Below are 21,019 nucleotides of genomic sequence, written 5' to 3'. Positions count from 1 at the left end.
AATTTATGCTCTGATCTTTATTATTTCCTTCCTTCTGCTGGTTTTAGGCTATATTTGTTGTTTCTTTTCTAGCTCCTTCAGATGTAAGGTTAGTTTTTTTATTTGAGATTTTTCTTGCTTTTAAAGGTAGGCCTGCATTACTACGTACTTCCCTGTTCGGACTGCTTTTGCTGCATCCCAAATGTTTTAGACTATTGTGTTTTCATTTTCATTTTTTTCCAAATATTTTTAAAATTTCTTCTTTGATTTCTTGGTTGACTTATTCATTGTTCAATAGCATATTGTTTAACCTCCTTATTTTTGTGCTCTGTCCAAATTTTTTCTTCACTTTAAGTTTTATAATGTTATGGTCAGAAAAGATGCATGGTATAATTTCAATCTTTTTGTCTTTGTTGAGGCCTGATTTGTGTCCTAATATGTGATCTATTCTGGAGACTGTCCCATGTGCTCTTGAAAACAATATGTATTCTAGACCTTTTTAGGATGGAATGTTCTGAATATGTACATTCAGTCTGTCTGGTCCAGTGTGTCATTCAGAGCTATTGTTTCTTTGTTTATTTTCTGTTTAGATGATCTGTCCATTGCTATTAGTGGGGTGTTGAAGTCTCCTACTATTATCATATTATGATCACTTAGTTCTTTTATGTTTGTTAGTGTTTTACATATTTGGGTGCTCCCTTGTTGGGTGTATAGATATTTACAATTGTTAGATCTTCTTGTTGGATTGTCCCCTTTATAATGATATAGTGCCTTTCTTTATCTCATTATAGTCTTTGTTTTAAAGTGTAGTTTTTCTGATGTATGTATCATTATTCTGGCTTTCTTTTGACATCCATTTGCATGATGAATGTTTCTCCATCCCCTCACTTTCTTTTTTTTTTTTTTTTTTTTTTTTTTTTTTTAAAGATTTTATTTATTTATTTGACAGAGAGAGATCACAGGTAGGCAGAGAGGCTGGCAGAGAGAGAGAGAGAGAGGGAAGCAGGCTCCCTCCCGAGCAGAGAGCCCGATGTGGGACTCGATCCCAGGACCCTGAGATCATGACCTGAGCCGAAGGCAGCGGCTTAATCCACTGAGCCACCCAGGCGCCCCCATCCCCTCACTTTCAATCTGCAGGTGTCTTTGGTATAAAAAGAATCTCTTGTAGGCAGAGTATAGATGGGTCTTGTTTTTTTTTTCCCCACTCTGACACCGTATGTCTTTTGAGTAGAGCATTTGATCCATTTACATTCAGAGTATAATTATTGATAGATATATATTTATTGCCATTTTATTTCTTGTTTTGTCATTGTCTCTGATCCTTTCTTGTCTTTGTCACTTTTCATCTTTCGTTTCCTTTCAAAGTGTCCCCTTTACTATTTCTTGCAGGGCTGGTTTAGTGGTCATGAACTCCTTTAGACATCCCATACTCATGGATTGGAAGAACAACTATTTTTAAACTGTCTATATTACCCAAAGCAATCAATGTATTTAACACAATGTCTATCAAAATACCAACAGCATTTTTCACAGAGCTAGAACAAACAATCCTAAAATTTGTATGGAACCACTAAAGACTCTAAGTAGCCAAAGCAACTTCGAAAAAAAAAAAAGTAAAGCTGGAGGCATCACAATTCTGAACTTCTAGTTATATTACGAAGCCATAGTGATGAAAATAGTATGATACTGTCACAAAAATAGACACATTAATGGAACAGAATAGAAAACCCAGAAGTGAACCCACAATTATGTGTTCAATAAATCTTCAACAAAGCCAGAAAGAATATCCAATGGGAAAAGGACAGTCTTTTCAACAAATGGTGTTGGGAAAACTGGGCAGCAATATGCAGAAGAATGAAACTGGACCACTTCCTTACACTATACACAAGAGTAAATTCAAAATGGATTACAGATCTAAATGGGAATCATGAAACCATAAAAATCCTAGAGAGGAACACAAGCAGTGACGTCTTTGATGTTGGTCACAGAAACTTTCTAGGTATGTCTCCTGAAGTAAGGGAAACAAAAGCCAAAATAAACTGTTGGGATGTCATCAAGATAAAAAGCTTCTGCACAGAGAAGGAAATGATCAACAAAACTAAAAGGCAGCCTATGAGATGGGAGAAGATATTTGCAAATGACATACCTGATAATAGTATCCAAAATCTATAAAGAAATTATAAAACTCAACATCCCTAAATTGAATAATCCAGTTAAAAAATACTTGTGATAAATATTGTGTGTTGTATGGAAGTGTTGGATCACTATATTGCATACCTGAAACTAATATTCCACTGTATGTTAACTAACTGGAATTCAATTAAAAACTTAAAAAAAAATAAAAAAGAAAAATAAGCTGCACATATTTAAAAGGAGCCATTTGATTAGTTTATATACTGTGTCTACTTTAGCATAACTAAGATACCAAATGTTTTCATCAACCCCTAATATTTCCTCATATCTTTTTGCAACCCATCCTGTCTCTATCCCCATTTTTAGACAACTACTAATCTGCTTTCTATTGCTCTAGATGCATCTGCATTTTCTAGACTTCTTTATAAGTGGAATGATACAGCACCCAATCTTTTGTGTCTGGCTTTTTATACTCAACCTAATGATTTTCAGATTCATCTAAAGGTGTGTGGGTCAGTCATTCATTCCATTCTATTGCTGAGCAACATTCTATTGTATGGAAAGAATACATCTTGTTCAACTCGAGGGGGATCCTAGTCCTTAATGTGAACATTAAAACTTCTAGAGGAAAAGATGAGAGAAAAATGTGACCTTAGGGTACACAGCATTTTCTTAGAATACCAAGTGAACAGGTAATAAATTAAGAAAGATAGTTGGACTTTATCAGAGTTAAAGACATTTGCTCTTTGAAAGAAGCCGTTATGAAATAAAAAAGGCAAGTCACAGATGGTGAAAAAATTTGTACGCATATATCAGATAAATAATATGGCAATAAAATAATAAAATAGTATCAAAATAATAATGTGCTCAAAAACAAACACTCGGTTTTTAAAAAATAACAGATATATCACAAAAGAAAATATGTAAGTGCCCAATAAACACATGAAAAGATACTGAACCTCGATAGTTCTCAGAGAAATGATAAATGTGTGTTTTAATGCCTTGAAATTAGATACATCTTACAATTAATGAACTTGTAATTGATGTGTTTCTTTTTGTGTAAAACTAATATTTTATTTTTAGATGCTGTATCTACTGAGTACTAAGATTTGGTAATATTCTAAGCACTTTGTATGCATTGTTTCATTTAATCTTCACAAAACCCTATAAGAAGACATATAATTAAACTCATCTTCACAGGTGAGTAGATTGAAACTCAATGAGTTTAAGTAACTGGTCACACAGCTAGTCAGTGGCAAAACCAGTCTTGGAATCTACTCTCTACCTCTATAGCCCACAGATTTAAGTATTATGCTGTTTCTTTTATTACTACATTGCTGGTAGGTTTTCAGTGGAGAACATATATAAACACAGGACCTTCGTTAAGTCTTGTTATTAACTTATTCTGTTGCACTTTGTGGGACATTAAATGAGTCACTGTAAGTTAAATGCCTAATGTTCAGTAGGTTTACTACATAAGTGCTAGAGAACTTTTTTCAAATTGCCAAAATAGGGAGCATGAAGTCCTAGAGTCTCTACATAGTCATAAGAAATAAATTGTCAAAATACAAATTTGAAAATTACATGATTCCACTAACTTAAGCCAGATTTTATTGATCACTCTTTTCTTTCAACGTTTTACAGCTGTCTTCTATATAAAAGCACTCGAGTGCTGTGATCTTCTTTATCTGTGGTTCTCAGCCAGGAGTGGCTTTGTCTCTCATGTAATATTTAGCGACATCTGGAGACATTTTTTGTCTCTTTGGGGGTACGGGGGGGAGCCTTTCTGGTGAGCGAAGCCAGAAATGCTGCTAAACATCTTAGAATTCAGGACCGCCCCCGTAACAAAGAATTATCCAGCCTCAAATGTCAGTAGTGCCAAGTTTGGGAAACCCCGCCTTATGCAAACATTGTTTTACCGACATCAGTTGAAGAAATGAATGGCTGCAGGAAATTAAAGAAGAGGAGGATGTGGTTCCTGTTAGCACATCGAGTAATCCAATGGTGGGGGAGAACCCAAGACTAATGCGAAGAACAATATAATGAATGCCACAAGAGAAAATAATAGAATATTTTAAGGCTTTAAGGGAGGGACTATAACCAGATAATCCAGTCCAGAAAACCGAGAAGAGCTCTGAGAGGATTAAGTATGGAAATACCCTTCGTTTTTAATAAAAACAATAAATGTGGGGTGATACGAGATAATTCCTGGTTGCCAACCATCATCTACCTTTTAATACGCTGAAACTCAGCAGGACAAGGCTGAAACTGTGTAATGAGACTTAACTAAAGGTGGTAGAGTCCCTGGAGGAGAGCAGTGGGAAACCAGGGAGGGTGGCCAGCAGCGGGCTTGCTCTCTTGGGCCTGGAGGCGCCTTGCCTGCCGATCTTGGGCTCTACCCCTCCAGCGGGGGTGTCTTCTAACACCCACTACCTCGAAGCCCACATCCAGGCATCTGAACGTCTTTAACTCTGCCCAGGGAGAATTAGAGTTCAGCTCTGACCCCGACTATCTGTGTAGCTTTAATGTTTTCTAAACTTTGGTGTTCTCCTCTGAACTGGGGTAACAGGAGTACTAATGCATTGGGTACTGTATAGCTTAAATCAGATTACATGTACTGTATAACTTAAATCAGATTACATGTAAATTGCTTCGTGCTGTGGATACACCTGGTTACTACTCAACCACCACTATTATACAGCAGTTATTTATTGCTGAGGTATTGTTATTGTGAGGAATTAAATCAAAGCTTGTTCCCTTCTCATTGGAAAAAAATACATCTGTGTGTAAGTATGAAAACGGGAGGAAGCACGAAGAAGGCGGTTATGACAGCCCCGCATCGGCATCTGTGGAAGAGGGCTGTGGGCCGAGGGGGACGGAGGGCGGGGAGGGCTTCCTGGAAGGCTCACAGAGAAGGGGCTGGATGGGGGCGAGAAAGAAGGGGAGGACGGGTTTGCTGGGGAGCCTGACTGAGCCCCGCAAGAAAGGGTTCAGTGGAATTAAATGCACTCAATACGCACTGAACGCTTGCTTCACTCCAAGCAAGGATCAAAATGATACCCTGTAACATCATAGGCGAGAGGAGCAGACAGACAAGTAAAACCACTAACCTGTTTGAATTTGGGGGGAAGGAAGCAGGTGCGTGGTGAGAGGGTAGGGGAAGTTCACAACCCAGGAAATGGTGGTATCAAGAAAAAGGAACAAGAAGGACAAAAAGTCAGATGTGGAACTTTTTATCCCCCCACCCCAAAAAAATGCAAAAAGGGAAATTTAAGAATTGCCAAAGCCCAAGGAGGCCAAATCAATGATGAAAACTGGAATATGGAACAAGAAACTGGGAGTCAGGGGCGCCTGGGTGGCTCAGTGGGTTAGGCCTCTGTCTTCGGCTCAGGTCATGGTCTCGGGGTCCTGGGATCGAGTCCCGCATTGGGCTCTCTGCTCAGCAGGGAGCCTGCTTCCCACCCACCCCCCGCCTGCCTCTCAGCCTACTTGTGATCTCTGTCTGTCAAATAAATAAATAAAATCTTAAAAAAAAAAAAGAAAAAAAAAAAGAACCTGGGAGTCGGGAAGGAATACACATGTTCACACACGCCAGGAGCAGCTGGGTGGGGTGGGTGCGGTGGGGGCCGGGGAGTGGCAATCACTCTGCACAGCTGTTTGGGCCCACAGATGAGTTTTACGACAGTAATAAAACACTCTGCAATTAAAATACTGTAAATCCTCATTTTAAATTGAATTAAAAATGTTTAACGATTTATTGACTTAAATGCATACATTAGATAATAAATAGAATATTAAGTTAATAGTAAATAATTAAAATAGTAAGTCGTTAATGAAGGAGTCTTCACAACTCCCACCACCCCTGCTTCCCTCGATTCTCGTTGCTTCTGTTAGGTGGGGCGCTTCCCTGCTTCACGGATGTGCTTCCAGGCAGGAGAGGCTGAGTCGGCGTCTAACACAGAGGAAATGAAAAGAGGCCAGAGGGTAAGTGAACCAATATAGTCCTTTAGGGCCGATAAAAAGGAGCTGAGGAGAGAGGCCAATGACTTGTCTAGCTAGGGGTTCTGGATGAATGATTGACAGCAGAGGGGACCTTGGGGCCGTATGAAGGTGGGGCTGGGAAGAGAATGGCAAGGGGAATTAGCAGGAGGTGCTCTGGGGTCGCAGCTGGAAACCCTTTAATGGTCTCCCAGGAAATGAAAGCAAAGGGGGCAACTGCTTGATGATTTCTGGTCGCTGCCCTGTCAGGACAGAGGGCCCTGGGGACCCCATGTTTCTGGTGGTAAGTGTTGAACTTAGATGGGCTTTATCTGGCCCGAACCTTGGGGAATGGGCATCAGAGAAAGACCCAGAGACACAAACATTCAGAAAGGGAGAGAAAAAAGTTAGCTTTAGGCTCCGTAAGGAAATAACGTGCAAAATTACCATGGTTTTTGAATTTACATGAACCCATTCATGGTGAAGAGATAACCTTCCTATGCCTCTGTCCTTTTCGCAAGGGTCGTGACATGGCCTCAGTTGTCAATACGGCGAAGTTCAGAAGGACACTAGTTTCTCTTAAGGGGTCCAGGTTTATTCAGGGTTTTATTCTCTGAGAGACCATCACCAGATCTGGTGATTTATTAATGATCTCGGGACGCAATCTGTTTCTCCTCATATGTGAGCTGTATAAACCCACTGGAAGCAAGGAAAAGTGTCAGGTTTTGTTTCCACACTAATGAGGTTTCAGTCTCTTGTAAAACCATGAAGGAATAATTAGGAATGAACTAAGTGGGCCAAGGCTACAGAAAAGCATTAAACAAGAGAAAACTGTGTGAAGAACCAGCAGGAGCAAATAGCAATGCAAACTAGAAGGCAGAGAGACTCCCTTTCACCCTGGTAGATGTGAGAATGTGTGAGACAAACCTCCTCTGTCCCTGATGTCACTCCTTGGGAAGCCAGAACGAGACACTGCAAACTTCTCCTCAGAGTTGGAAATTGTTATTTGAGCAAAACATTGGTTTTACCTTTTTATGTTCGGGTGTTTCTATGGTCAGCTGCATCGGTAATTCTCTTATTTCCCATTCTGTCCTTATGGGCCGTGATACACTTTGACTTTCTGTTTTATTTCTTATAATGGTATGCCATAATTGGAAGGGATCATGAAAAATAAGGTTTTGTGAGCATTTTCCTCAGAATGCTCCATGTAAATCCCGAATGACGGTGCTTGATTTTGTGTGCGTATGTGCTGGGCCTGCATTCCAAACATGTTGCAAGAATACGTGCACGGCGGGGTTGCCCCACGAGCCAGCAGCTGTGTGATGTGCTGCCATTACAAATATGCAGGAAATGGGTTTGCGTGTGGAGTGATCTTCCTGTCTTTCCTCATGATTAGAAAGCTGCATTATCGGGGAGGAGTGCTGGGTCAGCAGCCCTGTGTTGATGTGGCAATTTACTAGCTATCCGAGTGTTCTTTCCTGGAGCGGGGGTGCGGGGTGGGGCAAGAGGGACACAGGCAGCCATGCCAGCAACCAAGGTCTTCAGCCCAGATCTATGTGAAAAGAGTGGGATCCGGGGCCGTTTGTTGCTGGAACCTTCTATACCTCGGGGGATCCCAGTACTAGCTGGGAGGTTTATGGGTGTGGGGGTGAATGGGCCTACTCTGCCTTGGCAGTTATTTGTGTAGGAGGAAGGGCTCAGGTGCTGCCATGACCACGTGATCCAAAAATCAGATAAGGTTTTAAATCAACTTTATTGAAAAATGTGATTGAGAAATATGATTCAACCATACAAAAAAAATTGAGTAAAGACTTTGATGCCCTTTATTCAAGGCAAGCAGAGCACGAATCAGAAGCAGTGGAGGACCATTCTGGAGTGAGGGACAAACTGAGTTTTATGGAACCTTAGAAGAGATGTGGAAACAGGGCGGGGTCGGCTAGGAGGCTGGGGATTTTCTTCTAAGGCCAGTGGGTTTTGTTTTCGATGGTAAGGTGAGCTAGCTAAAGCCGAGTGATAGCGCTGTGATTGGCCTGTGTTCGATTTCCTTGACAGGCATTTCCTGTTAGTGCACGCTGAATCTGGTTTAGATTTGTGATGTGGGCCAGACCAGTGGGTAGAGCCTCCATTTTGTGGGGCCAGATATATAAATTAACTTCATCAAACTAAAATTGATGAAGCACTTACTATGGTAGCCGGGTGCCATGCTGGGTGTGGGGACTCAGCAGCACCCAATCTCTTCACGTGGAGTTCTTCAGTGATTAATCTCTCTCTTGGAGGAGGCCTCCTGTTTTGGGTTGTATTTCCTCAGAAGACGACCATAAGCCTAGGATGCCTGGAGAAGTGATTTCCCTCCAAGAGAAACCAGGAATGGTTCAAAAGAGGCTGGATGAGAGAGGAGAAGAAGCCAAACATGAGTGGAATTTCAGGGCAAGTCCTAGACTTGGCCTGATCCCATGGGGAGTTCTGGAACATAATGCTCAGCACACAGGAGTTGGGCTTTTGTATTCCCACATCTGTCAGAGACTGACTATGGACCTTGTATGGGAGATATAAAACTCACAGTTACTTCCAGATCTCATTACTGGAGACATGGCTTTGGCATCTACTGGACATTTTCTGAATGTTCCAGATGCAAGCCATTAGCAGCAAGTAGACAGAAGCTGAAGATGAGCATGTAGACAAGGCACCAGCAGTGTCTACTACACCCACCAGTGGGAGAGGGTGTAGACAGGACATAAAGAAAAAAAGAGCACCCAGAACTTTGTTACCCCCAAGTGTAGTCTCAGAGAGCAACATCTTGTCTGATGGAGATCCAGCAACAGGAAGCTTGTTAGAATGGTGGAATCTCAGGCCTCATCGAAGACCCAGTTAATCAGAATCTGAATATTAAGATCTCCAGGAGATAGGTATGCATATTGTCTTCCAAGAAACTTGACTCTAGAGTGTTAGGAAAAATGATTTACTGACCTCCTTAACTGGCAGAAATAAGCATCGTGATCAGAGCTGCAATATGCTGGGCCTGGAAAATTCTTAGTCCGAAGGTCCTCTGACCCAGCAGCTGAAACCAGGGGCAAGAGAATGCATTCCTAGCTGAGAGCAAGGCAGTGCCTGCTTTGCTTCCCTGAGCCCTAGCACGCCAGACATGCAGGGAAGTGAGAAGAGGATCAGGAGGAAGGATTTGGGTGCTGACACAGAAAAGCAAAGTATAAAATAAGGCAAGACATAGAGCTGACCCCACAATCTAGACTTGAAAAGCAGATCGAAAAGTTGCGGCAGGTAAATCACTGACTCAGATATGCGTCAGTGAGGAGTCACGACACAGCTCACGCATGAGAAGAAACCTCTGGGGTAAGATATGTTGGTCACCAGAAGGCCCCCAATAGTACAAAAATGTTTCTTCTGCAACACTGAAAATTCCTACTTTCAGAGTCATGATGCAGTCAGTCCACTCACACCATCTGCAGAGGCATGTTATCTCTGGAGGGCTGCTTGCCACCATGTTTGGGGGACATCTGGTTAAAGACGCAGATTGTGCACACTCATTTAACCTCAGAACATTCCTAAAATCACATGAGAAAATTGCAGTTTTGTAATTCTGCCTGATGTTGCTTTCTTCAATCATCAAGCTAGGAAGATGAAGGGAATTGAAGAGAATATGGCAACAATAACTTGTCAGAGGCTAAAAATGTAGGTTCGTTATTATGGGTGATAATTGGCTTGGTAAAACCAAGAAAATTGAATGCTAGAAAATGAGCAAAGGGGAAGGCTGATCATCTATTTCATGTATCCGCAGAATGTCTCTAAAGGCTGAAGACTTAGCAGCATGAGAATAGAAGTTTGAGCCAGAAAGAGACCAATGAGGCAATTAAGGCCGTCTGTTGAAGTTGCAGTTTGACCTTTGATCCAGCATGCTGCCCCTACCCCTCCAGGAACGAAGGCAGGTGACTGGAGGTTGATTCTCCACAGAGAGTGAAACAGACGGTAGCCTTCAGATAGTAGTACACCAGACACAGGTAAGATCAGGGCTGCCATAATGAAAAAAGAGGCATAGGTTTAAGTTTAAATTCTGAATTGTACAGGCCATGCTGGGCCCCATTATCTTGCAGCTAGGAGAGCAAAACAGTCTTCTCTGGGCATCCAAAGATAATAATACTGGGGATCTCCCAAAGAAACCGCCCAGCTAGATCATCCTACTTTCCACACTTTTCTCCCTTCCTCCCTGGTTCCCTTCTAAGTAGAGTTCTCGGTTAGCTTTTAGATGCCCCATTCGAAAATACAGTAGACTGATGAGTATCCACAAGCATTTAAGAAAGACATCCAAAATGAAAGAACAACCCTAGAGCATTTTCCATGTTAGAGATGCTTCTCCCAGCGGCTGTCCAGCGGGACTGGGAAACAGCCCAGAAGCTAAAAGAGTTAATGTTCCACAGAACAACCTGGACCAGAGAGACAAGAGAATAGAATAAACCCACAAAGGAATTCTTCTCTGTTTCACTTCAAAGGTTCTGATGTGTTATATTTCCATACAGCTTCTCTGAGATGGCAGTTGTGTGCATAAGCCCCTGGCTGGGTATTCAAGCTCTGGCCAACTGGGTGATAGCTGTCCTTCTTTCTGTGTCTCACTTGCCTTCTGTCTTCCTCCGGATAGCCTGGAATGGCACCTGATCATGACCGTTAGCAAGCAGGCTTTGCCTTAGGTCCTTTGGCTAGATAACACAACATGACCACAACGAGCGGACTGTTCACTTTGTACCTGCTGACTTACATGGGACCATGGAGACATTGAAAGTAGCCTTTTATTGCATTAAGGTATTGATTTTTATTTTACTTTTAATTACAGAAAAATATATGCAATATATACAAATATATATACAAAATATATATACAATATATATATACAATATATATAAAATATATATACAATATATATAAAATATATATACAATATATACAAAATATATATACAATATATACAAATATATATACAAAATATATACAAATATATACAAAAGTAGAGGCACCAACTTCATGAGCCTCCATAGTCTCACCAGCTAGCTTTAGTTATGATCACCCAAGGTCTCCTGGCACACCTATTCCTCTATGTTCTTTCTCCAGTAACTTTGATGGCTTTGAAGCAAATTCTAAGCCTGTTATCCACAAACATTTCCACACATTCACTGAAGGTCAGGACTCTTTAAAATCATAACACAGTATCTTCTATCATAACTAAAACATTTGATAATTTCTTCATATCATCAAAAAGCCCATTCTTTAAATTCCTCTACTTGATCCCTAATTTTCTCCTTTCGTGGTTGATTAATTCAAATCAGAATTCAAATAAGTCCACAAATTTCATTTTCTGATATACATGTCATATATACATATCATCTGATACACATGTCACATATATATAATCTCTTTCAATCAAAATTTTTCTTTTTATCCTTGAATTATAATTTTTGAAGAAAATTAGTAATTTTTCCTAAATATATTCCCACGAAATTCCAGTTTTATTAGTGTATTCTTTGAATTCTATGAATTTTAATGGATTTTAATTTATGAATTTTAATATATTTGAAATGTTTAAATTCATTGCCATTAACATTTTTTTCATGTTCAAATTGCCTTATTTTTGGTCAGTGGGAGCTTTTTCGTGTTGGCTTCTGGGTCCTTTTGATACAACCCCGGTGGTCTTTAATGGCCTCTTTGCTTTCTGGCATAACAAGATGTTCAGACTCATCCTGTATATTTCCTCCCCCAGACCTAGAATCAATTATTTTTTCAAGGAGCTCTAGTCTTCTAAAGCAATAAAAGTTTTAGAAGTTATTATACGAGAGTATTTTTCTGACTCTGAGATAGAAAAAAATTCCTTAAAATGACACAAAATGCTAAGCATATAAGAAAATAAAGATATTTAACAGCAACAAGACATCTTAAAATTTGTAAGACACCAAATCAGAGTATTTTTGCGTCATATATAACCAACAGTATATAGAAAGAACTCTAATAAGTTAGTAGGAAAAAAGAAAAAATCTTCCTCAAACTTTCCCTGACCAAAATAAATTTCAAATAAGGAATTCACAGAAGAGGAAATCCATATCATCATAGTGTTATGAAAGGATGTTCAGTTTCTTTGGCAATCAGGGAAGTGCAAATTATGACACACCATTTTATCTGTGCTGAATAGTCAGGAGTCAAGAAATCTGGCACAGTATCAAGAGCTGGAGAGGTACGTATTAAGGATGTCTTTGTATAGTTCTGATGAGAACAGATATTAGAAAACCACATCAGGAGACAAAAACTAGTATATACTAGTATATATCAGTATATACTGATAGGAGAATGGATACATAGTTCCTTGTACTCTAGTTCATTGGGTTCATTGCTATTCAATAGACTCACAATGAAAAAATAAACTATACCTAGAAAGCATCTGACTTTGAGAAATCAAATGTAGGATGGAGCAACCAAGATGCAGAAGACTATAGAATATGTAGGATTTTTATAAACAATTTGGCACTGTTTCGTATATGCTCTGGAGAAACTCTTGCATTGTCTGTGTACATATGCAGACTTCCCTGGGGCTGGAGTCTGCATACTACGGCATTTGGCCCACCATATGCTTTTGCAAGTAAAATTGTATTTGAATACAGACACACCCATTTGTTCATGTCTGTTTTCCCACCTCAATAACAGAATAATGGTAATAGAAACCATATGGCCCCCCAAAACTAAAATATTTACCGTCTGGCCCTTTACCAAATATTTTGCTACCTTCCCACCTCACTCTAGAGTATGTGCAAGATGGTGCCAAATTTTAACAAAGCTCATATGCAAGCAAAAATAAACAACCTATTATTTTTTCAGATTTCGTGATAAGGACATACAAACAAAACTAAGGAATGATGAATAAAAATTCGGAATACTGTTTAGTTCAGGTAGGTATCAGAAGGTAGAAAATGGAGTTGGGGAAATCCATAGTAAATGGAAGTTACTGGCACTACTCCCTTCTATGAATTAAATATTAGAAATATAATAAAAAATAAAAATTCCAGAAAATTTCTTAGGACTGAGCAACATAATCTTCCAGATTAAAAGAGCCTGAGCATCTGTAAAATTGGGTAAAAGTAAACCCATCCCAAAGCACATCATTATGAAATTTCAGGACATTAGAGACACAGAAATTCTGAAAGCTTCCTGAGACCAAAGTTAAGGTCATATACACAAGATCAGAAGTTAGAACAACCTTTGAGTTTTTGATAGCAAGGCTAGTTACAAGAATATTTTTGGAGAACATTTTTTTAGCCTGAAATCCTATACATTATCAAACTAGTAATTTAGTAGAGGGGAGAGAAAAGGCATTTTCAGATGTTCAAGATCTAAAAAGCTTTACTCCATTGTCTCTTTTCTCAAGTTGTTCATGGAGCAATTGCTCCACAAAATTGAGCTAGTGAACCAACAAGAGGATGATGAAGGATGGAGGAAAAGAGAATCTAATCCAGGAGAGACATGGAAAAAACAATCCACAGATTCTAGGTCATCGCAAAAGGATGACAGGCTTTCAGGAACCTTGAGAGCAGCTGTTTGGTCTGTACCAGATCAGAGGGTCTGAGGGTCACTATTTTAAGAAAAGTGAAATTGATTAGATACCTCAAGCATTTGAATTTATTTTTTCCAGTTTTATTGAGAAATAATTGACACACATTTCTGTAAGTTTAAGGTGTATGGTATGATGGTTTAATATACAATACTGTAAAGTCATTACAACAAGATCAGCTAACATCCATCTTCTCCAATAGATACAATAAAAAGAAAAAAAGAAAGGAAAAAAATTCTCTTTAGGGTGGTAGAACTCTTTGGCTTCACTCTCTAACCAACTTTTTAATTTAATGGCAGTGTTAGTTCTGGTCGTCATGTTGTACATTGCATCTAGTAGTACTCATTTGTTGTAACTGGAAGTTGATGTCTTTTGACCACCTTCTTCCAATTCCTCTTCTTCCTACCCCTCACCTCTGGTAAACCCAAGTCTGATATCCTTTCTTATGAGTTCTTTCTTATTTTAAGATTCTAAATATAAGTGAGATGAGACGGTATTTCTCTTTTTCTATCTGGCTTATTTCACATGGCATAATGCCCTGCGGTCCTTCCATATTGCAATGGTCCTATCATTCCTCACTTTTTATGGCTAACTAAATAGTCCATTGTATATACACACCACAACTTCTTTATCCATTCATCCATCAATGGGCATTTAAGTTGCTTCCATGGCTTTGCTATTGCAAATAATGCTGCTATGAACAAGAGGGTGCAGCTGCCTTTTTGAGTTAGTGTTTTCATTACCTTTAGATATAGTCCCAGAAGTGGAATTGCTAGATCATATGGTTATTTTATTTTTCATTTTTTATGGAACTCTATACTGTTATCCATAATGGCTACACCAATTTACAGTCCCACCAATAGTGTACAAGGGCTCCCTCTCCTCCACATCCTCACCAACATTTGTTACCTCTTGTCTTTTAGTGGCCATGTAGCAGGCCTGAGATGGAATCACACTGAAGTTGTAACATGCACCTCCCTAAGGACCAGTGCTGTTGAGCACCTTTCAAACCTGCCTTTTGTACATCTTTCATACATCTTTCTTTGGAGAAATGTCTATTCAGATCCTTTTGCCCATTTTTAAATTGGGTTATTTGTTTTTCTGCTATTGAGGTTCATTAGTTCTTTATATATTTTGGACATTAAACCTTATCAGATAATTGGTTTGAATATTCTTTTTCCCATTCTGTAGGTTGTCTTTCCACTTTGTTGATGGTTTCTTTTGCTGTAGAGAAGCTTTTAAGTTTGATGTAGTCCAATTTGTTTATTTTGTTGCTTGTGCTCTAGATGTCATATCCAAAAAAATCATTACCAAGACCCTTGTCACAGAGTTTTGTTCCTATGTTTTCTTTCTAGGAGTGTCATGGTTTTAGGCCTTCCATTTAAGGCTTTAATCCATTTCCAGTTAATTTTTGTGAGTGGTGTAAGTTATGGATCATTTCATTCCTTTCCCTGTGAATATCCAATTATTCTAGTGCCATTTATGTATTTATGTATTTATTTACATAAATTGCCATTTATATAGGGACTGTCTTTTCTCCATTGAGTATTCTTGGCTTCCTTGTCAAATATTAGTTGACCATATTATTGGGTTTATTTATGGGCTCTTGACTCTGTTCCATCCATCTCTTCATTTGTTTTTATGTTAGTTTTGATAACTACAGCCTTTATAGTATAGCTTGAAATTGGGAGTGTGATACTTTCTGCTTTTTTTTTCCCTCATGTATTTTAAATGTATTAAAATAAGATTTATCTAGCAAGGAGAGGCTTGTGGTTGAGCTAGTCATAAGTATATATGAAACAAAACACATTTTAAAAAGACAAGATAATTCAGCATATTAGGAAAACAAAATCTGCAAAAAGTAAATTATAGAATATGGCCCAGTTAGGATGAATTCCATGCACACAGTCATAATAATGAAAACAGAGAATATTGGTCTAACTAAAATTTTGACATTGCTCTATTAGAATATGGCAGGATGGGAAATGTGCACATTTGTGGCTGTAAAGGCCATACATCCATCGCTACTTCTTCAACAGTTTTAGGACAGACATAAAGGAAAATGCCAGAAAAATTAGCTGAAGGAGTAAAAGCTAATTCCTTTAAAGGAGTGAGAAATCTGAGAAGAAAAATTATGTGCCTGCACAGTTTTAATTAAAATTTTAAAGATTCGTTGCAAAAATGACACCACAGACCAAACTCTGATGTATTAAGTACAATCATCCTTTCCCAGTTTAAAAAACCAACCTAGAAAATATGGCAATATCAGGAATCGGCCTTTCCCTTAAAAGAAATGAATTAAACAAGTCAGGTTGAACCTATGAGGAGGAGATGCTATTTTTTTGCAATATCATCAGCACATTACACAATCTTTCCATTCACATGAAGCTGTTCCTCCAGAAATGAGTGCTGTTTGGCAGTCAGAAAGGAAAGAAGAAAAAAAAAAAAAAAAAAGCAGCCTCTGACACTCAGAAACTAGTCCGACATAACCAGATCATGCTGGCTGCCTACTAGACATAAACCTTGTCACGGAATACCAACGTCAGACAAGTTACTCTGAGACCATAAAAAATGAGACAAAATGGTGCCTTTCATAATTTCGTTCAAGTATGGACAAAAGCAAGATCACTATGTCACCCATAAAGTAACAAACACCCCTGTCTCTCACCCAAGAATGATTGATTGCTATTTCCTTACCATTTACAGTTTTATCCTCCCTATAAATAACATTTATTGAGATACCCATCAAGAATTTACACTTCCTCCCTTTTCTGATGACATCCAGTATGGAGCCGATGCCATCTGTTACTAAGGTGGAACGTTGGATGATGCCTTATTGTCGTCAGTGTGGACAAGGGAGGATCCAGTTTAGCACTTTGACTGAGGACTTTGCTTTTGCTTATTACATCGCTAGGCACTGGACAAGTCAAGAGTGAATATGACATTGTTTCTCTCCTTGAGTTCCTAAGAGCAACTTAAACAATCCCAGAAAACTAGAATTATACATTTCAAAACTGGAAAGAGCATGGAAGTTATTGTCTGTGGATGGAAAAAACATTGACCTAAAATGTTTTAGGGTTTAAATGAATCGTTACCGCGTATTAACCAAGAGACAAATCACTTGACTACTGTTTTCTCAGATGTAAAACAATGATTTATCCTACTTAAACAATCACTGAGAATGTTAAATAAGATAATGTGCATTGACATACACGTTGTATGAGACCACTATAATGTAAAGGAGGGGAGGCCCAAAGAAATGAAATCACCGACCCAAGATTGCACAGTTATTATCAGATGTCAGTACAACGCTTGAGTGGAGATAATTACCAACAAGACTTCAATAGTAAAAATAATAATAATAATATCGATTATTATTATTAAACATTCTGCCTTATACTTTATCTACATAATTTCATTTATAATAATATTTTAGTCTTGCATATAGAATATGTGGCTCTTTTTATATCTCTCTTTATAATATTATGCAAAGCTGATGGAATTCATGAGCATTATTGTGTTTTGCATCACTATATCAGAAATTTTGGAAAAGCAGGATATGTGCTTAACTTTCTACATTAAAGAAGAAAGAGGATCTTATAATTCAAGATTATGATGCTGTATTAGAAAATCATGCAACATATTTTCAATATGAGTCAGGCTAAGGGGTCACGACTCTTCATTTTAAAAAGTGTGATGACCAAAGCTTCCTCCTTGATGGTGAAGTTTTCCAAAAAAAATTTTGAAATGAGCTTTATGTGCTCATGTTCAGACAAACAGGAACTTGCTATGGGGTAAGAGTTGTTAAACATTTGTAACCCTAGGAGTAGATCCCAAAGATATACGTACCTGAGTGCTATGGAAAACTCTAGAACTTTCCTTGAGTAAATAGTATGGCTTTATTCTTTATCCCTCCACATATTTGGGTTTCTTAGCATAACCCAATGAAACATGAGACTAAAACAGTACATAGCCAGTTCTTATGAATCAAAGAGCCACTGAACTCTAAGAAGTCACTACTGTAGAAAAGTTAAATTTTTGTACTCTGTACTACACCCTGCCTGGGTATATGAAATAGTAGCACTTTCATATTAAGGCAACAAGCATTGGGTACAAATATTGAAATGACCAAGAAATATGATGGAAGTAGTGTGGGAAAGGTGAAAGAGTAGGAGCTTTCACTCTTACCTTTCAAAGGGAAAGGTAAGAGCTAAAATCGCTAAAAAAATAATATACTTTTGGAGATTTTCATTCCTTCAACCCAGACTTCAGATAAACAAGCATTCCAAAGGGACAGATTAAGTATCTAGAATGAAATGTCACACACACACACAGAAAACTGCAAGTCCTAACCTGATGGAAATCTGAGATGTTCTGATCTTTGTATGCTCTCATTAGCCTATTCACTTCAGTGTCAAATACATAAATCATTTAAATTCTTTCTTTCCCTGGAGCCAATTCTTGCAGCCCTATTAGCAGCATGGTGTTTAGCTGCTTCTTCAATTTTTTTTTTCATTGAAATTTATGTATTTGTTTGTAGGCAAGTGTCCAATATAAAAACTTAGAAAATTGAGACAAGTAAAGTAGATGTCTTTTCTTGTGTTCTTCTTTTTTTTAAAGATTTTATTTATTTATTTGACAGAGAGAGATCGCAGGTAGGCAGAGAGAGAGAGGAGGAAGCAGGCTCCCAGAGGAGCAGAGAGCCAGATGCGGGGCTCGATCCCAGGACCCTTAAGGCAGAGGCCTTAACCCACTGATCCACCTAGGTGCCCCCTTTTTTTGTGTTCTTTTTTTTTTTTTAAGATTTTATTTATTCATTTGAGAGAGAGACAGTGAGAGAGAGAGCATGAGCAAGGAGAAGGTCAGAGGGAGAAGCAGACTCCCCATGGAGCTGGGAGCCCGATGCGGGACTCGATCCCGGGATTCCGGGATCATGACCTGAGCCGAAGGCAGTCGTCCAACCAACTGAGCCACCCAGGCATCCCCTTTTTTTGTGTTCTTAACTGCACCCCACCCCCATCCCCATCTTCTCTTAGCTCTTAGCTTCCTTTCTTAATGCCTGATACTTGTTTGCTGCTTATAGCTCCTGGAGCCCAAACTCCTATGATGCCTTCACCCAAACCCTGGAGTAGAGGAGGTATTTCCCCTGCTAGGCCCGACCCCTCTGTGCCTACACAGCTACCTAGCCAAGATCAAGGTCTCTGTTCCTTTGCTTATGGAGTCCTATCTCGGCACCAGCCCCTGAATTTCTCGGCACTCATATACCCAGGATCTTGACATTCATCTCATATTAGTTCATGAGACTCACCCTTAACTACTCCCTGTCCCAGAAGATAAAGTTTTCTGTCTTCATAGCAAAGGAGGAAGAGAAGGAAGGCCACACTTGGAGGCTATCTCAGTAGTGCTAGGGAGGATCAAAATTAGGATACAAAAGTTTGTTTCCAGTTTAGTTAGAAAATCATTAAGGAGACATTCCCAGGGAACATACATTATACAACAAGTTGTGGGTATAAAAACTGAGACACACAGTTTCTGTTCTCAAGAGCTTTACCAGGGAAATAAATATGTAAAAATAGAACTTAGTACAGTTTTCTAAGTGCAGTTATAGAGCTGATCACTAATGTTAACAAATTTGAGTACCTATTATGTACCAGATACTAAAGACTTATTTTAGAGTAATATTTAAATTAATGTTATTGGAGAAGAAGGTAGAGGAGAGATCACAGATGGTCCTGGATCCATGTGAATCCAGTTTGGATTTTTATCTTTTATTTACCGGGGACTCATTGAAATATTTTGAGAAGAGACATAGCTAGGTCAGATCACATTGTAAATACATCAGGCTTATGGCTGAAGGCACAAGACACTAGAGACAGGGAGATCAGGCCAGGGATGATGGAGACCAAAGAGAAATCGTTTTAGTGAAAAAAGATGAGCACGTCAACTCAAAAAATATTTCAGAACTAAAACTAGTGGGATTTATGAAATCACAGATGTGAAAGTGGATATAAAGAAAAGAATCAAGGTTGTTGCTTCAATTTTGGTTTGGATGACTGGTGGATGGATGGGAAACAGATGAAGAGAAACAGGTGGAGAATGGTGGGTCCTGGGAGGTCAAGGGCAGGCGTCTGCTAGGAGGCTGCATTTGGCCATCTCACCATCTAGGGAGAGGTGGAGGTTAGAGGCAGAGTCACAGGAGCCTTTTCTTTGTTGTCTGCTTTCCTCTCCTCCTGCTCCGGTCACCCACGCATCCCATTTGCATTCCCATATTTCTGTCCACGTGGTCCTTGGATGATGACTGATTAACAGAGCGAGAACTGAGCAATCATTTCCTCATCCTTCTCGCTTTGACCTAAGTCTAAATAAGGCTGTCTGAACATGGAGATGTGTGGGTGTTCAAGTCCCACCCTGTGATACGACGCTTCACCGTCCCCCCGTACATGCTCTTTTCTTTTGACGATTCCTTCCTAGAAACCAGGGATTCCCCTAGTCATTTTGGATGGGACCAAATCTGAAATCCGTGCGTGAATCATTAATGTATTTTAGTAGTAAGTGGCAACTGGTCTCTGGTCTCTTATCTACTCTTAATGAAGAAAAGATACCAAAATTCATAAAGAGGATAAACAAAAGTAATTGACATCTGGATTGGGGATACATTCTATGATTATCTCTCTCTCTCTCTCTTTTTTAACCTTCTAAGTATATTTGATGAAAGCTATCACCGAAATGTGTTACTTTTATTAGGTATTGGCCTAGATGTACTAGGAACATGTTAGATAAAAGAGAGGCTAAATTTACACCTGTTCGTTAAGGAATATAAATAATCCACTTATCCAAAAATAATCCGCTAGGATAACAGAAAGTCAAATGGGACATACAACTGTGGTTTCATGAATCCAGTGTTGTATCATTAGACCCTCGAAGGAAATGCATCACTCTAAGCACAGAGTTTCACCAGGTATATAGGATGAGTGAATTTGTGATTCATGATGCGTCCTGAGGCTGCTCTGCAAATGTGATCTCTCCTTGGATGCTTTGGGCATGACAGGTTTTAGGAAGGTTATTGGTTTTGTCATGTAGCTGAATCACAGAACACCGGACACGTGTTCCCCCAGCCTACCAACCCTGGCATCTATGTTAGTGTTATCACTTGGCAACAAGATAAATACTCTGACTGCCACGTTATCCTCCCTAACAGAGCTTGTTTCATGTGCAAACTTTCTCAGACTCCTGGCTGGCCCAGGGCAGTATCTTAAAATAGGCAAGCTTTGGTTTTTGTTGCCCTAGAATCTGGTATTTTCTCTTTCTATGACCTGGGCTCACTCTCATCCA

Source organism: Mustela erminea, chromosome 13, assembly GCF_009829155.1.
Source record: "Mustela erminea isolate mMusErm1 chromosome 13, mMusErm1.Pri, whole genome shotgun sequence".
Classification (NCBI taxonomy): domain Eukaryota; kingdom Metazoa; phylum Chordata; class Mammalia; order Carnivora; family Mustelidae; genus Mustela; species Mustela erminea.
Note: the sequence above shows the minus strand (reverse complement) of the source record.